Source organism: Trichomycterus rosablanca, chromosome 15 (genome assembly GCF_030014385.1).
Source record: "Trichomycterus rosablanca isolate fTriRos1 chromosome 15, fTriRos1.hap1, whole genome shotgun sequence".
NCBI classification, from domain to species: Eukaryota; Metazoa; Chordata; class Actinopteri; order Siluriformes; family Trichomycteridae; genus Trichomycterus; species Trichomycterus rosablanca.
The window spans coordinates 20,046,350-20,063,215 of record NC_086002.1 but is presented as its reverse complement, the minus strand read 5'-3'; the positions used below and the strand labels follow the sequence as shown (position 1 = coordinate 20,063,215).

Here is a 16,866-nt window from a genome sequence, read left to right as displayed (position 1 = left end):
TCTCGTCAGACCACAGGGCATTCCAGTAATCCATGTTCTTGGACTGCTTGTCTTCAGCAAACTGTTTGCTGGCTTTCTTGTGCGTCAGCTTCCTTCTGGGATGACGACCATGCAGACCGAGTTGACGCAGTGTGCGGCGTATGGTCTGAGCACTGACAGGCTGACCTCCCACGTCTTCAACCTCTGCAGCAATGCTGGCAGCACTCATGTGTCTATTTTTTAAAGCCAACCTCTGGATATGACACCGAACACGTGGACTCAACTTTTTTGGTCGACCCTGGCGAAGCCTGTTCCGAGTGGAACCTGTCCTGGAAAACCGCTGTATGACCTTGGCCACCATGCTGTAGCTTAGTTTCAGGGTGTTAGCAATCTTCTTATAGCCCAGGCCATCTTTGTGGAGAGCAACAATTCTATTTCTCACATCCTCAGAGAGTTCTTTGCCATGAGATGCCATGTTGAATATCCAGTGGCCAGTATGAGAGAATTGTACCCAAAACACCAAATTTAACAGCCCTGCTCCCTATTTACACCTGGGACCTTGACACATGACACCAGGGAGGGACAACGACACATTTGGGCACAATTTGGACATGTTCACTGTGGGGTGTACTCACTTATGTTGCAGCTATTTAGACATTAATGGCTGTGTGTTGAGTTATTTTCAGAAGACAGTAAATCTACACTGCTATACAAGCTGTACACTGACTACTCTAAGTTATATCCAAGTTTCATGTCTATAGTGTTGTCCCATGAAAAGATATAATGAAATATTTGCAGAAATGTGAGGGGTGTACTCACTTTTGTGATACACTGTATTTGCAAAATTATGAGTAATTTTTATTTCCATTTACATATTTGGCATTTAGCAGAAACTTTTATCCAAAGTGACTTACAGTACTGTGACAGTATGCTGTCTAGGCAATTGAGGGTTAAGGGCCTTGCTCAGGGGCCCAACAGTGGCAGCCTGGCAGTAGTGGGGCTTTAACCAGCGATCTTTCGAATACTAGTCCAGTACATTAACTACTAGGCTATTTAACCATACATGTAAACCAACTAACTGATTAATGCAATAAACTACAATAGATTAAAATGATGATAAACAAAGTGATGATTCTTATTAATGATGTTAAATATAGAAGATGATGATAATGTAAGTATCTGATAAAAGATGCAGTAAGTGTAGCAGTTCTGTTAATGATTAATAATAATATTAACCCTCTGACGCATAGTGGTCACTACAGTGGCGGCTATTTAATAGTTTTCTTACAAGCACGGGTTTCAATGCTTCAAATGTATATCAACCTCTACAGTGGACACTACAGTTTCAATCATTTCACTTCTACACTAATTTGCTGTTTATTCTCCATACAGGTGATTTAAGTTCATGTTCATGATTTTTTTCTTACTCTTCTGTAGTGCTGACAGTCTCATCATCTTTTATCTGACACACTTTATTCTTCTGCTCATGACAATAAACACAAGATTTCATTCATGCACATAAATGCAGCTTCATTCTGCACTAGTTTTAATGAAATAATTAAATAGTTATTATTTTACATCATGATGCAAATGGTTATTTTCATCTTTGAAATGTAATAAACAAAACAGATATTAATGTTATTTTAAAAACTAACAATCTGTAATAATGAAATATTAAAATAAGAATAAACAAATAACAGTTATTAGAATTTTACCTCATTAAAAATAAGTAAAGGAGACATGGTGTTGTGCAGTGTAAGTTAAAAGTGTTTCTCTGTTAAGCGTAATGCTCTTAATGTAGAAACAGAAGAAAAGCTGCTGCTTACCGTGCATTTGCTATTCAATAACTGCTGCATCTAATGATTGACCTTCCTAAAATCAACCAAGAATGATGTATAAAATAAAACGTATAAATATTTGACAATAATTACCCACAAGCTTTTATTAAGTAATACAACATGTACATTTATTTATGGAGATCTGGGCTCTCAACAGCATTTAAACCATATTTTGGTAAAACTAACAGTAAAGAGTGTGATTCTGTTTTAATAATGATGCACAGACTTTGGATTTGGCATGTGACACTCGCTGGGTGACACTTGTTTTAAAAATCTAATTTCAGTAGCATTTATACTGTGTTACACAGAGCATTCAAATGAGCTGTGAAATGTGTGGCAGTTATGATGCACAATCTCTAGATTTAGAACTGGCGCTTGATATCTGACCACCTGCAGCAAGATTTAATGGCAGCAGGAACTAAGGTTTTAGTATGCAATGTAATTGTTTTATACTAAATGCTCCATGTCTAAACCCCAAAATGTACACCTCTAGTGACCCAAAAGCACAAGAAAAGTTGGTGCCAATATGACAGAAACACATAAATAATCCACAGAAGTTTTTAGATACTGTTCTGTGGAGTGATGAAACACAACTATAATGTTTTGGGTCTATAGATCAGCAGTATGTCTGGAGGAGGAACAATGAAGCATTCGCTAAAAGAGCTTACTGTGAAGCATGGTGGTGGCGCTGTGATGCTTTGTGGCTGCTTTGTTTCTTCTGGCACTGGAATTCTTCAGTGTGTGGAGGGCAAGATAGATTCAATCAAGCATCAGGAAATACTAGGTGAAAATGTTATGCGTTTTCTAAGAAAGCTGAAGCTTGGGCATCATTGGACCTTTTACCAGGCCAGTGATCCTAGGATACCTCAAAGTCTACCAAGGCTTGGTGTCAGAAGAAGTACCTGAAGATTCTGGAGTGGCTGTCACACTCGCCTGAATATTTCTCCAAACAAAGGATTTGAAGATGGCAGTTGTAGCACAAAATCCCAAGAATATTAGTGAACTGCAAACTCATAACAGCAAAAGGGTGCTCTACTGCAGGGTTTATCAAACCCTGGGTCACTAGCCAAAAATGGGTCGCAGAGATAATTATTAAATCAACAAATTTTAACAGGCACAAACATGAAATAAACTTGTACAAGAATGCCCCCTTGTGGAGGCTTTATGTTACATTTTGTAAACCACAGTGGGACCAAATTGCCACCATTTTTATTAATTAGGCTTATTTTCTTTGTGTTTTGTTTTGATGCATTATTTGTGTTGCCTGGGTCAGGTTAAAAATCAAGGACAAAATGTGGGTTGCTTAAAAAGGTTTAAAAACGTTGCTCTACTGTGTACTAAAGACGCTTGTCATTCTATCTCTCATTTTACCTAACATAAAATCTAACATTTTTAGATAAGTGTGAAAACAAGGATTGGTGGGATTCCACCCAGAACACTTCTGGAGACTCCATGACAATCAACATCTTCTGCTTTCTAGGGGTATACATTTGGAAAGCTCAAAATAAACCCTCAAAAATATCTGAGCTGGGCATCGGACAGTCCATCCAGGACAACTAATCACCAGCTGCATGTATCTGACTGAACCTCTAGCTGATTCCATGTTAATCTTAGTCAATATTCACCATCACAAGCAGGGTTATCACATGTCTACAGGTGGGCTGGAGTGGACATTGCTCACTCAGAGTTAAGATCGTCCACACAAAGGAATCATCTGCCCATCCAATAAAAACTCTCTGTTATAACCGTTATAGGTTGGTCACTCTGTGTGTGGGCTGATATCTCTGTTTCAATTGTGACTAGTCCTATATCTAAATAATAGACATTGTGTGTATATGCACCATCCTATGTGATGCCAGTAATGTGATATTATGGATAATCAGACAGAAATCAATGTTAAAACTGCTATCAATGCCAAGTGCTTAATAAATGAAAATAATATGCTCGAACTGCAGCCATCCCTGGCTTCATCCTGGCCCAGAGTTGCAAATAGAGTTGAGGTCAATTTTTGCCCGGCATATCCATCAACTCCCTGTTCACAGTGAATCTGTAGAAGCTGCAGAGGAGCTGCTGTGGCAGATTAAATTTAGTTAATTTAAAAAAAACAAGTTCGATTTTCAGACCTGATTACTTCTGAGTTACATAATACCTTTAAATAATGGCAATAAAAATGTAGCTGATATTACAATTAAAATCTTGTGAATGAATGAAATATTTTGGCTTGACAAGGAAAAATATATCAGTTGGCCATTTTCTGATCATGTGGGAGTGATGTACACATTAATATCAAGTAAGTTCAGTGTATATTTGCATTTTTGCAATTTGTCCACACTTCTGTTAATGGGTTTGAATTAAAATAATTTATAATATTATTATTAATAATAGTAAGTAGTAGTAATATTCATATAAAATAATATTTTTTAGACCTTAAAAGGTATAATATATAAAGGTAAACAGAGAAAATGTAACAAACCTATGAGCAGAAGTTGAGTGAAGTCAGCAGATAACTCTAGTAGTGGTAAGTTAGTAACATCTGATCTGCATTACAGTTAAAACTCAGGAGCTCACATTTAAACACCGGCTTTGTGACGTCACAGTAAGGTGTTCTATAAAGCGGGGAGTAAGAGAGGTGAAGGATCAGTTATGTTGAGACCCCCCGCAGCGTTCACTGTGTTTTCTTTCTCTCTCTTAAAACGATATTTATTATATTAAATATGAAGCGTTTATGTGAAATCTCTCCGCTGGACTGAGGGAGGTGAACTTGCGCCCCCTGCTGTTCGTGGCCGGAGCCGCTACTGTCACCGCAGGAGTTTATTATTTCTATAACAGCTTCACCGATCAGCAGCGGAGGAAAATGATGGAGGATGAAGCGACACAGACTCATCCTGAAGGTAATGAAAGTATAAACGGTGTGTTCACTAGAGAAAACAACATGATCACACACACACACACATGTACATATTACATATAGTGTAATACAAAACAGTGGCACGTTTGGAGAATTGTTAATAAAAGTAATATAATATGGTAATATTACATTAGGACAGTTGAAGTCTAGTTGTTAAGGTACTGGACTAGTACTCAGAAGGTTGCCGGTTCAAACCTCATCTCTGCCAGGTTGCAACTGCTGGGCCCTTGGGCAAGGCCCTTAACCCCTTAATTGCTTACTCTGTATACTGTTCCAGCTGTAAGTCGCTTTGGATGAAAGTGTCTGCTAAATGTAATACTAGAGCCTGTGACCATGTTAAAAAAATCCTTGTAATGTCGCCCTCTTGTGGTACTTTTGGAGAATTGTAAATAAAAAGTAATATGATTTGGTAATATGAGAGCTTGTGACCATGTTAACCCTTTCCTGCATGAATTCAAGATTTTTTTAGGAGTTGTTCATGTGTCTACTTATGCATTTGAGTTTCACTGAGAGTGACATTTTATTAACAGCCAAATGTATAGAAAAATACATTTTAGAAATAAATGAATTTAAAAAAAAAAAGTAAAATACAAACATTTAATAATGCACAACAAATGATATCATGTTTTAACATGTACTAAACCAACTATGAAAAAACATGAACAGTCCAAAGCCCTGTGAAAAAATGAATTGATTTGTATGTAAAATCTATATATGATGCAAAGCTAAAAATATACTTCACGCAATTGTACTTGGTATATTGCATGCACAGAGCATCTTGCCATTTGTGTGCATTTTTTTTGCTTTCTTAAGCTGAGGCCAGTAGTTTTCAGGCCCAAATCTGATTTCAGTACATATCATGTAGTGGTCCATTAGTCCATAGTTCTAATAAATTCTGTGTAACACCTAAGCAAACCAAATGCATATAGTCATGGGGAAACTGAGATACCATTCCTACTAATTCTTGGAAAGGAGAAAGGCTAAGATGATGATCTTGATCTGTCATTTCCCTGAAACTTTCATCTGTTCTCAGAGCTGCATGTTTTTGTGGGAAAGTCATTCTATGCTGAATATATACACCAAAAATACATTTATCACACCCAGAATAACCTGTGTGGGACTTAATACCCTTGACAAAGGCTCTTGCTGGTGCATCACAGATAACTGCACTCACTTTCAGGAACAATCGTTTCCCTTCATGAATAAATCCTGATTGTAACTGTTTCAGCTCTGCAACAACCTCTCCCAAATAATCAGTTAAAGATGTTGGCTTTAAAACTCCGCCATAAAGAGCTATTAGGAAAGACTGTCTATGTAATTCATGCACTAGTCCTAAGACAGGCCAAAGCTGGTATTTAGAGCTTTTGAAAAGTGGGAGACCATCAATGTTTATTTGCATTTAAAAAATGTGGTTGTTCTTTACATGTGTCCCAAATTGCAGAGATGACATTAAGGTTGTCAGAAGCCCAAAGTAGTGATAGACCCCTCCTGCTTTCCTTTGAATCACATACTTTGTCTTTGTTTAGTAATGTCCTAGCATCCTTTGGCAAGTAAGGATGGTGAATTCTAAGAATAGACAGGAGGGCAGAGAGGGCAACTAATGTTACACCAAACTGTACTGCCCATTTTGCCAAGGATGCAACTAGAACAAGCCCGTGGTCCTGTCCATCAAAGTCATCCTCACTCTCACTAACTGAATCTTCACTGAATTCATTATTTAGATCATCATGACCTGAGCCACTGTGAAGATTTACACATTCATTGTTTGTGTCCGGGTCTACTGGCATCATTTCATTTATGTCAGTGTCAACATTGCTAGCTCTATCAATAGCTGTAAAAAGGGTCTCATCCTGCATTTCAGAAAATAATGTTTTTAAACGTTTTGCTACATGTTGACGGGATTTACGTCTCATATCTGAAGCTGAATTGTAATTTGTCATGTGAGGCTCCATGTTTGTGTCTCTCACTGCAGCAATCAAAGACAGAAGAAGTATTTGTACACCATCACCAGGATCTGAGAAATGAAATTAGTTTATGAACTAACATCAAACTTCTGGTGTACAAATATACAGAAAATGCATGTCCTATAATAAAATAATCCCTATTTCTTAAATGTTTTGTTGTCTCTTGCATAGTTTAGCTTTCCAAAATGTGCACAACTGCAACTGTATCACAAAAGTGATAATTAGTGTTTTAATCATTTTATGTTTACATGGTTTTAATTTGGATCATAAGAAGGAACACGGATTAAAGAAAAAAAAACGGAAACTCAAGGTGCATGTAGATGCTCATGTCAGTTTATCAAAAAAAAGCTATTAATGCACCTTACCTTATTTTACCTTATTTCCTTAATGACTATGTGCATCAAATAGCCAAGACCAATGCTAGAGGTTCCTGTAAGACATTTATTTATTTTTATTTTATTTATCATTATTTTATTTACATAATAACAAATATGGTTTGTTACTTAGTCTATTTGAGGAAACACTTTATAACAGTGTGAGCAACACTGGTTTGGGCTGCTGTAATAAAAATAACAGCTGCTAGTTTGAGTGCAGAGTTCACATGCAGATAAATTGTTGTTCGATGAGTTGTATTTCTGTTCTTCAGTAAAAACGCATGAAGACTGTTTAATCTTATCATTCACACAGAACAAAAATATCATTTTGATTACTGTCTAATTATTGTCTAACTGTTAAAAAAAATTAAATCCTATCTGGTGTAGATTCTCATTGTACTGGAGACTTTGAACTCGCTTGCAGAGTTAATACCAAACGGCATCCGTAAAAATCTGTAACACCCAAATGGAGTGCTGAATGTTGTCAACATTGAGGACTTTTTATCGAGCCGAATCTGCGTCTAGAAATTAATTAATAATTTTTTTGCGTCTAGAACCGAGAACACTGTTGCTCCTGACATCTTTCCATGCATGCACGAATCCTAGCAGTGGTTGCACCTCTCTGTCCACTAAGAAAAAAGGTAGTGAGTGGCATTGATTTTTTAAGTAGCATGACAGTTCGACTATACCAACAGTCTCGATGGTGGTACCGCCGTAAGCAATGAGATTGGCAGTTCTTTTCTGTTTTACCAGCTGTTTGCCATCAGTTATACGTTTGAAAGTCTGCAGTGACATTACATCGCATTTTGCTCCTGTGTCAACTTTCATTTCAGTGGCTTTGCCATTTATGTGCATTGTGACAAATCCTTCGTCTGTCTCTTTAACATCAGAATGAACACAGTCAACACAACTTTCAATCTCGATACCATCCACATATATTGTTTCATCTTCACATGTTGTGGGTTGATCGGTTGCTATTTCATGCACAGATTATTTGAAAGGTTTTATGTTATGGTTTCGTGGTTTAGACTTACAGCAGCTTTTGTAATGATTTAGTTTTTTGCAATTATGGCATTGTTGTCCAAATGCTGGGCACTTATCGCGTTTTGCTGGATGGCTACCTCCACAATTGTTGCAGTTTGTGATGGTATTTGGTAGTGACTGTTGTTTTGGCAGCCGCTTTCTGTTCGAAAATGGCTTTATTGCATCAACACTAGAGGCCTGTTTGGCTAGAGTTTTGCTATTTTCCTCTGTCATCTCGTTGATGCAACATATTGAAATGGCTTTTGCAAGTGTTAACTCACTATCTCTCAACAGACAAAGAGTCACTGGTAACACCACACACGATCCGGTCACATATAAGTTCATCATTCAAATCTCCAAAGTAACAGCTTTTAGCTTTAATCCTCAAATCACTGATGAAGGACTCAATACTTTCACCTTGTTTTTGATTTCTTGAGTGAAACTTGTGTCCTTCCATTGTTCTGTTGCTTTGGGGATTGCAAATTTCGCGAATCTTTTTCTTTAGACATTCTGGATCCTCTCTAGACTCTGCTGGTGATATTACTGCTCCATCTGCCCCGGGCGCGCGCACTTCAGCTGCATAGACGAATGAGCGTTCACGTTCAATAGCATCTGCTCCCGCAATATTGAGGAGAATATAAGCCCTTGTTATCGCTGGCTTGTCGGAGTGTGCAGCGGCGATAAAAATGTCATACTCACAAAACTCGCCAATTATCTGCAGTATTTTCCAAAGGATCGGGTCTGCGAAATCTATCCGCCATAATGTCCGAGTAGTGTTTACAAACCGTTACAGTCCGGGAAAAAAGATAAAAAATAACTGGTCCTATTCAAAGACAAGAAGTCCATTACGGATTCTGACACCATGTAGAATTTGACTATTTATATGGTGTGTGTCAATCATGACACCGGTTTACAAAACAATAACTTTTAATAAGTTTAAAGTATGAAAACTTCATGAGCACAACATACAGCACGAGTCATCATATTACATGAGAGAACAACATTCCAGTATCCCGCACTCCGATTGGCTTACGCACACCAGTACAGTGGCTCATAACAAACATCATTTAACCAAATGATCTACACTGGTTTCATCTGAATCCCTCCCAGAAAAGGTGCTTTACCACTACCAGTTACAAACTGTCAGATTCTGACCAATCAGAGTAGTTTCATTACCCGGGGAGATTGCAGCTAATTGTGGATACGAGCTGTGTGATGCTGGAGGATCCTCCTCCTCTGTTACTATTTCACATCTACCAGTGATCAGTGAAGTCTCTTACATGCTTTCTGTCCAATTATAGTAGCTCTTTTATACTTATCTACTAATACTGACTTATTATTACTCTACTAATACTCACTCATACTCATTATTACTCTACTAATACTCACTCACTCATTATTACTCTACTAATACTCACTCATACTCATTATTACTCTACTAATACTCACTCACTCATTATTACTCTACTAATACTCACTCATACTCATTATTACTCTACCAATACTCACTCATTATTACTCTACTAATACTCACTCATACTCATTATTACTCCACTAATACTCACTCATACTCATTATTACTCCACTAATACTCACTCATTATTACTCTACTAATACTAACTCACTCATTATTACTCTACTAATACTCACTCATACTCATTATTAATCTACTGATACTCACTCACTCATTATTACTCTACTAATACTCACTCATACTCATTATTACTCTACTAATACTCACTCATTATTACTCTACTAGTACTCACTCACTCATTATTATTCTACTAATACTCACTCACTTATTATTACTCTACTAATACTCACTCAATTATTATTACTCCATTAATACTCACTCATACTCATTATTACTCTACTAATACTCACTCATACTCATTATTACTCCACTAATACTCACTCACTCATTATTATTCTACTAATACTCACTCACTTATTATTACTCTACTAATACTCACTCAATTATTATTACTCCATTAATACTCACTCATACTCATTATTACTCTACTAATACTCACTCATACTCATTATTACTCCACTAATACTCATACTCATTATTACTCTACTAATACTCACTCACTCCTAATTACTCCGTTAATACTCACTCATACTCATTATTACTCTACTAATACTCACTCATACTCATTATTACTCCACTAATACTCACTCACTCATTATTACTCCACTAAAACTCACTCATACTCATTATTACTCCACTATACTCACTCATTATTACTCTACTAATACTCACTTGTTATTACTCCACTAAAACTCACTCATCCTCATTATTACTCCACTAAAACTCACTCATACTCATTATTACTCCAGTAATACTCACTCATACTCATTATTACTCCACTAAAACTCACTCATACTTATTATTACTCCAGTAATACTCACTCATACTCATTATTACTCCAGTAATACTCACTCATACTCATTATTACTCCAGTAATACTCACTCATTCTTATTATTACTCCATTATTACTCACTCATACTCATTATTACTCCACTAATACTCACTCATACTCATTACTACTCTACTAATACTCACTCACTCATTATTACTCCTGTAATACTCACTCACTCATTATTACTCTACTAATACTTACTCACTAATTATTACTCCACTAATACTAACTGACTCATTATTACTCCACTATACTCACTCATACTCATATTACTCTACTAATACTCACTCATTCTCATTATTACTCTACTAATACTCACTCATACTCATTATTACTTTACTAATACTCACTCATACTCATTAATACTCCAGTAACTCACGCACACTCATTATTACTCCAGTAATACTTACTCACACTCGTTAATACTCCAGTAATATTTACTTATACTCATTATTAGTCCAGTAATACTCACTCATGCTCATTATTACTCTAATAATAGTATGGGTGAGTATTTTTGGAGTAATAAAAAGTATGAGTGAGTTTTAGTGGAGTAATAATGAGTATGTGTTAAGGTGCTTGCGGCGTCTGGTGAATGTACCATCAGTTCCCAGCATCGCAGGAGGCCAGCTAATTAGGGCGAACGACCTGCAGCTGCGATCTCCCTATTTAAGGGGGCGTCGCCAGATTGCAGGCGTCGCACTTTTGTCTCTTGTTTGGCTCTGCTGCACAGCACTACCTTTTCCTTTTTTAGGGAAAGTCCGGTTACCCCAGGCGCTGTTAGAGCGGTTGGGTGGGTAGGTCGTAAGGCCGAGGTAACCTATGGTTTTGTTTCTCATTTAGGGAAAGCTGGTGAGATTCTGTGCAGCCATCAAGCTGCTGTTTGTTTTTGGTGTTGCTAACTAGCCTCCGCTTGTGCAGCTAGCAGCGGGCTAGCGCTGGGCTAACAGCCAACCTCAGCGGCCTTTAATAGCCTTTTTGATTCCTAGGTTCACCACTGCTGATTTGGCTGAGGGGATTAAGCCACTGCTTTCTCCACCGGTGCAACCCCGGTTTGAATGTGCTAATCTGTACTGCCACTATGTTTTTCTCTTAAGTCGGCTCCTTCCCAGCAGCAGACACTGACTGGTGACAACGCCGACTTGGCATTTTGTAAAAACCTTTTTTCTACAGTCTTGTTTTATACCCGGATTATTATCCGGACTTTGCCTCCCTCCACACTCCCTTTAAACATGAAAGGTTCTTTACTTCCTCAGCTACGCTGTGGCGTAGCGAGATAAGTAATTGCCCCATAAGTGAGCGACCAGGGTTTGTGTTTTGTGTGTGTGTTTTCTCTTTGTTTTTGTGTTTTCTCTTTTTCAGTTGCCTGCGGCGCCAGCGGCTAGTTCAGGATTTCCCCGGATTGTTTTTTGTTTTCCTTTTTTACCTTTATGTTGTTTATTATTTATAATTGTTAAATAAACTTATTTTTATCTCTGCATCTTTGGGCCCAAAGCCTATCATTATAACCGTATGGGTGAGTATTGGTAGAGTAATAATGAGTATGAGTGAGTATTACTGGAGTATTAATAAGTATGAGTAAGTATTCCTGGAGTATTATTGAGTATGAGTGAGTATTAGTAGAGTAATAATGAGTATGAGTGAGTATTAGTAGAGTAATAATGAGTATGAGTGAGTATTAGTAGAGTAATAATGAATATGAGTGAATATTAGTAGAGTAATAGTGAGTATGAGTGAGTATAGTAAAGAAATAATGAGTATGAGTGAGTATTAGTGGAGTAATAATGAGTATGAGTGAGTATTAGTGAAGTATTAATGAGTATGAGTGAGTATAATGGAGTAATGAGTATGGTTGAGTATTACTGGAGTAATAATGAGTATGGTATTAGTGGAGTAATAATAAATATGAGTGAGTATTACAGGAGTAATAATGAGTATGAGTAAGTATTAGTGGAGTAATAATGAGTATGAGTGAGTATTAGTGGAGTAATAATGAGTATGAGTGAGTATTACTGGAGTATTAATGAGTATGAGTGAGTATTAGTGGAGTGATAATGAGTATAGTGGAGTAATAATGAGTATGAGTGAGTATTAGTGAAGTATTAATGAGTATGAGTGAGTTTTAGTGGAATAATAATGAGTTTGAGTGAGTATTAGTGGAGTAATAATGAGTATGGGTGAGTATTACTGGAGTAATAATGAGTATGATATTAGTGGAGTAATAATAAATACGAGTGAGTATTACAGGAGTAATAATGAGTATGAGTAAATATTAGTGGAGTAATAATGAGTATGAGTGAGTATTAGTGGAGTAATAATGAGTATGAGTAAGTATTACTGAAGTATTAATGAGTATGAGTGAGTATTAGTGGAGTGATAATGAGTATAGTGGAGTAATAATGAGTATGAGTGAGTATTAATTAAGTATTACATTTACATTTTCAGCATTTAGCAGACGCTTTTATCCAAAGCGACTTACACAATGAGCTGAACACAATGAGCAATTGAGGGTTAAGGGCCTTGCTCAAGGACCCAACAGTGGCAACTTGGTGGTGGCGGGGCTTGAACCGGCAACCTTGTGTTTACTAGTCCAGTACCTTAACCACTGAGCTACCACTGGCCCTTGTATTAATGTATTAATGAGTATGAGTGAGTATTAGTGGAGTAATAATGAGTTTGAGTGAGTATAGTGACGTAATAAGGAGTTTAAATGAGTATTACAGGAGTAATAATGAGTACGAGTAAGTATTAGTGGAGTAATAATAAGTATAAGTGAGTATAATGGAGTAATAATGAGTATGAGTGAGTATTACAGGAGTAATAATGAGTATGAGTAAGTATTAGTAAAGTAATAATGAGTATGAGTGAGTATTACAGGAGTAATAATGAGTATGAGTAAGTATTAGTAAAGTAATAATGAGTATGAGTGAGTATTACTGGAGTATTAATGAGTATTATTATTAGTCAGTAGGGGTGAGTATCAGTAGAGTAATAATGAGTATGAATATTACTGAAGTAATAATAAATATGAGTGAGTATTAGTAGAGTAATAATGAGTATGAGTGAGTAGTGGAGTAATAACAAGTATGAGTGAGTATTACTGGATTAATAATGAGTTTAAGTGAGTATTACTGGAGTAAAAATGAGTATGGGTGAGTATTAGCAGAGTAATAATGAGTATGGGTGAGTATCACTGCAGTAATAATGAGTATGGGTTAGTATTAGTGGACTAATAATGAGTATGAGTGAGTATTACTGTAGTAATAATGAGTATGTGTGAGTAGTAGTAGAGTAATATTGAGTATAAGTGAGTATTACTGGAGTAATGATAAATATGAGTGAGTATTAGTGGTGTTATAATTAGTGAGTGAGTATTATTATAGTAATAATGAGTATAAGTGAGTATTACTGGAGTAATAATAAGTATGTGTGAGTATTAGTAGGTCAATAATTAGTATAAGTGAGTATTACTGGAGTAATGATGAGTATATGTGAGTATTAGTAGAGTAATAATGAGTATAAGTGAGTATTACTGGAGTAATAGTAAATATGAGTGAGTATTATTGGAGTAATAATGAGTATAGGTGAGTATTACTAGAGTAATAATGAGTATGAGTGAGTATTAGTGGCGTAATAATGAGTATGAGTGAGTATTAGTAGAGTAATAATGAGTATGAGTGAGTATTAGTGGTGTTATAATGAGTGAGGGAGTATTATTAGAGTAATAATAAGTATGATGGAGTATTAGTAGAGTAATAATGAGTGATAAGTATTAGTAGAGTTATAATGAGTATGAGTGAGTATTAGTAGAGTAATAATGAGTATGAGTGAGTATTAGTGGTGTTATAATGAGTGAGTGAGTATTATTAGAGTAATAATGAGTATGATGGAGTATTAGTAGAGTAATAATGAGTATGAGTGAGTATTAGTAGAGTTATAATGAGTATGAGTGGGTATTAGTAGAGTAATATTGAGTATGAGTGAGTATTAGTAGAGTAATAATGAGTGAGTATTAGTAGATAAGTATAAAAGAGCTACTATAATTAAACAGAAAGCATGTAAGAGACTTCACTGATCACTGATCACTGGTAAATGTGAAATAGGAACAGAGGAGGAGGATCCTCCAGCATCACACAGCTCATATCCACAATTAGCTGCCTGGGTAATGAAACTACTCTGATTGGTCAGAATCTGACAGTTTGTAACTGGTAGTGGTAAAGCACCTTTTCTGGGAGGGATTCAGATGAAACCAGTAACAATCTTATTGTTTAAGGTACAAAAAAAAGGAGGTGAAATTAAGGAAACTAGAACAGAGATCAGCCATATAAGAATTTAAACCATTATAAAAAACCATTTGTATTTATATTATATGCTGTACATGACTGCCATTGTTTTGGAAACAATTGATTTCAATGTATTGCTCTGTATTCAAATGCATTTTTCTGAAATATAAAATGTAAAAAATAAAAATTTGAATTGTAGTTGTCGTAACTAGTGCAGGTGACTAATTAACTACTACAACCCTCATCATATCAACATTTGCATTTTTTATTTTTGTTATTATTTTACATTATTTAATTAACTTTTGTACCTGTACTGTGGGACTTTTAATATGTATTGTAGTTGTAGTAACTATTGCAGATGCTTAGTTAACTACTACATCCCTCGTCATATCAAAAATTGTGTTTCTGGATGTTTACTGTAACCATACTCTAGGACTTAATACAGGTGTATTAGATGGTACATGCCACTGGGTAATTACTACACCTCAGCTTCATGCACTTTATAGACGCTCTCTCAGCACTTCCTTAGCATTTCAACGCAGATGCACCTAACATTTACAAAATAACATGAAATAAAAAATTAACAGAAATGAACTTTTTAAACAAATTTGATTGTAGTTTGTTCAGTGTATCAGTTCATGCAGTGTAATTACATTTTGGATGTTTATTAGCCAAGAATGAGCCAAAAGAAAGTCGAATGTCCAATATACACATATTAATATTCCTCACAACCTACAAAACTGTTTTTTTTATAGATACTGCTTTTATTTTAATTTAATTTTAATTTATAGTTAAAATCAGTAAATCCAATACTTTTATATTTTAACTGAAAAAAATCTATTAAACTTTGATATAATTTAATATAATAAAGTTAAACTATTTTTAATATACACATATTAATGTCCCTCACATCCTACAAAAGTTGTTTTATAGATACTGCCTTTATTATTTTTTTATTTTAATTTATAGGTAAAATTAATAAATACATATTACTTTTATATTGGACACAAAAAATCTAAACTCATATTAGTGTCTCTCACAACCTACAAACCTTGTTTTATAATTACTGCTTTTATTTTTAATTTATTTTAATTTATAGTTAAGATCATTAAATCCATAATACTTTTATACTGGAACTAAATAAATCTATTAAACTCTGTTATGATTTAATTTATTAAAAAAACAAACTATTTTTATATACACATATTAATGTCCCTCACATCCTACAAACCTTGTTTTTTAAATACTGCTTTTATTTTTAATTTATTTTAATGTGTAGTTAGGATCAGTAAATCTATAATACTTTTATATTGGACACAAATAAATCTATTAAACTCTGATATGATTTATTATAATAAAGTCAAACTATTTTTTATAAACACATATAAGTGTCCCTCACAACCTACAAACCTTGTTTTATAGTTACTGCTTATATTTTCATTTAATTTTAATTTATAGTTAAGCCTAATAAATCCATAATACTTTTATATTGAACACAAATAAATCTATTAAACTCTGATATGATTTAATATAATAAACCCAAACTATTTTTATAAACACATATTAGTGTCTCTCACCACCTACAAACCTTGTTTTATAATTATTGATTTTATTTTTAATTTATTTTAATTTATAGTTAAGATCAATAAATCCATAATACTTTTATATTGGACACAAATAAATCTATTAAGCTCTGATATGATTTAATATAATAAACCCAAACTATTTTTTATAAACACATATTAGTGTCCCTCACATCCTACAAACCTTGTTTTACAGATACTGCTTTTATTTTTAATTAATTTTTAATTCATAGTTAAGATCAATGAAACCATAATAATTGTGTATCAGAGATAAATCTATAAACTCTGAAATGATTTTATATAATAAAGTAAAATTATTTTTTTATATACACAGATTAATGTCCCTCACATTCTACTTACTTATTTCCAGTATAATATGATTTAGTATTATGGATTTTTTTTTTATCATAAATAAAAATAAAAGTAGCTTCTATAAAACAAGGTTTGTAGGTTGTGAGGGACATGAATATGTGTTTAGCAAAAATAGTTT

The 16,866-nt window shown here is 34.8% G+C and overlaps 1 protein-coding gene across 1 annotated transcript in view; it reads left to right on the top strand.

The window, feature by feature from the left end:
• Positions 1-16,866, top strand: part of LOC134328802 (histone H2AX-like) — a 218,105-nt gene that overhangs the window by 103,908 nt on the left and 97,331 nt on the right. The window lies entirely within an intron of this gene.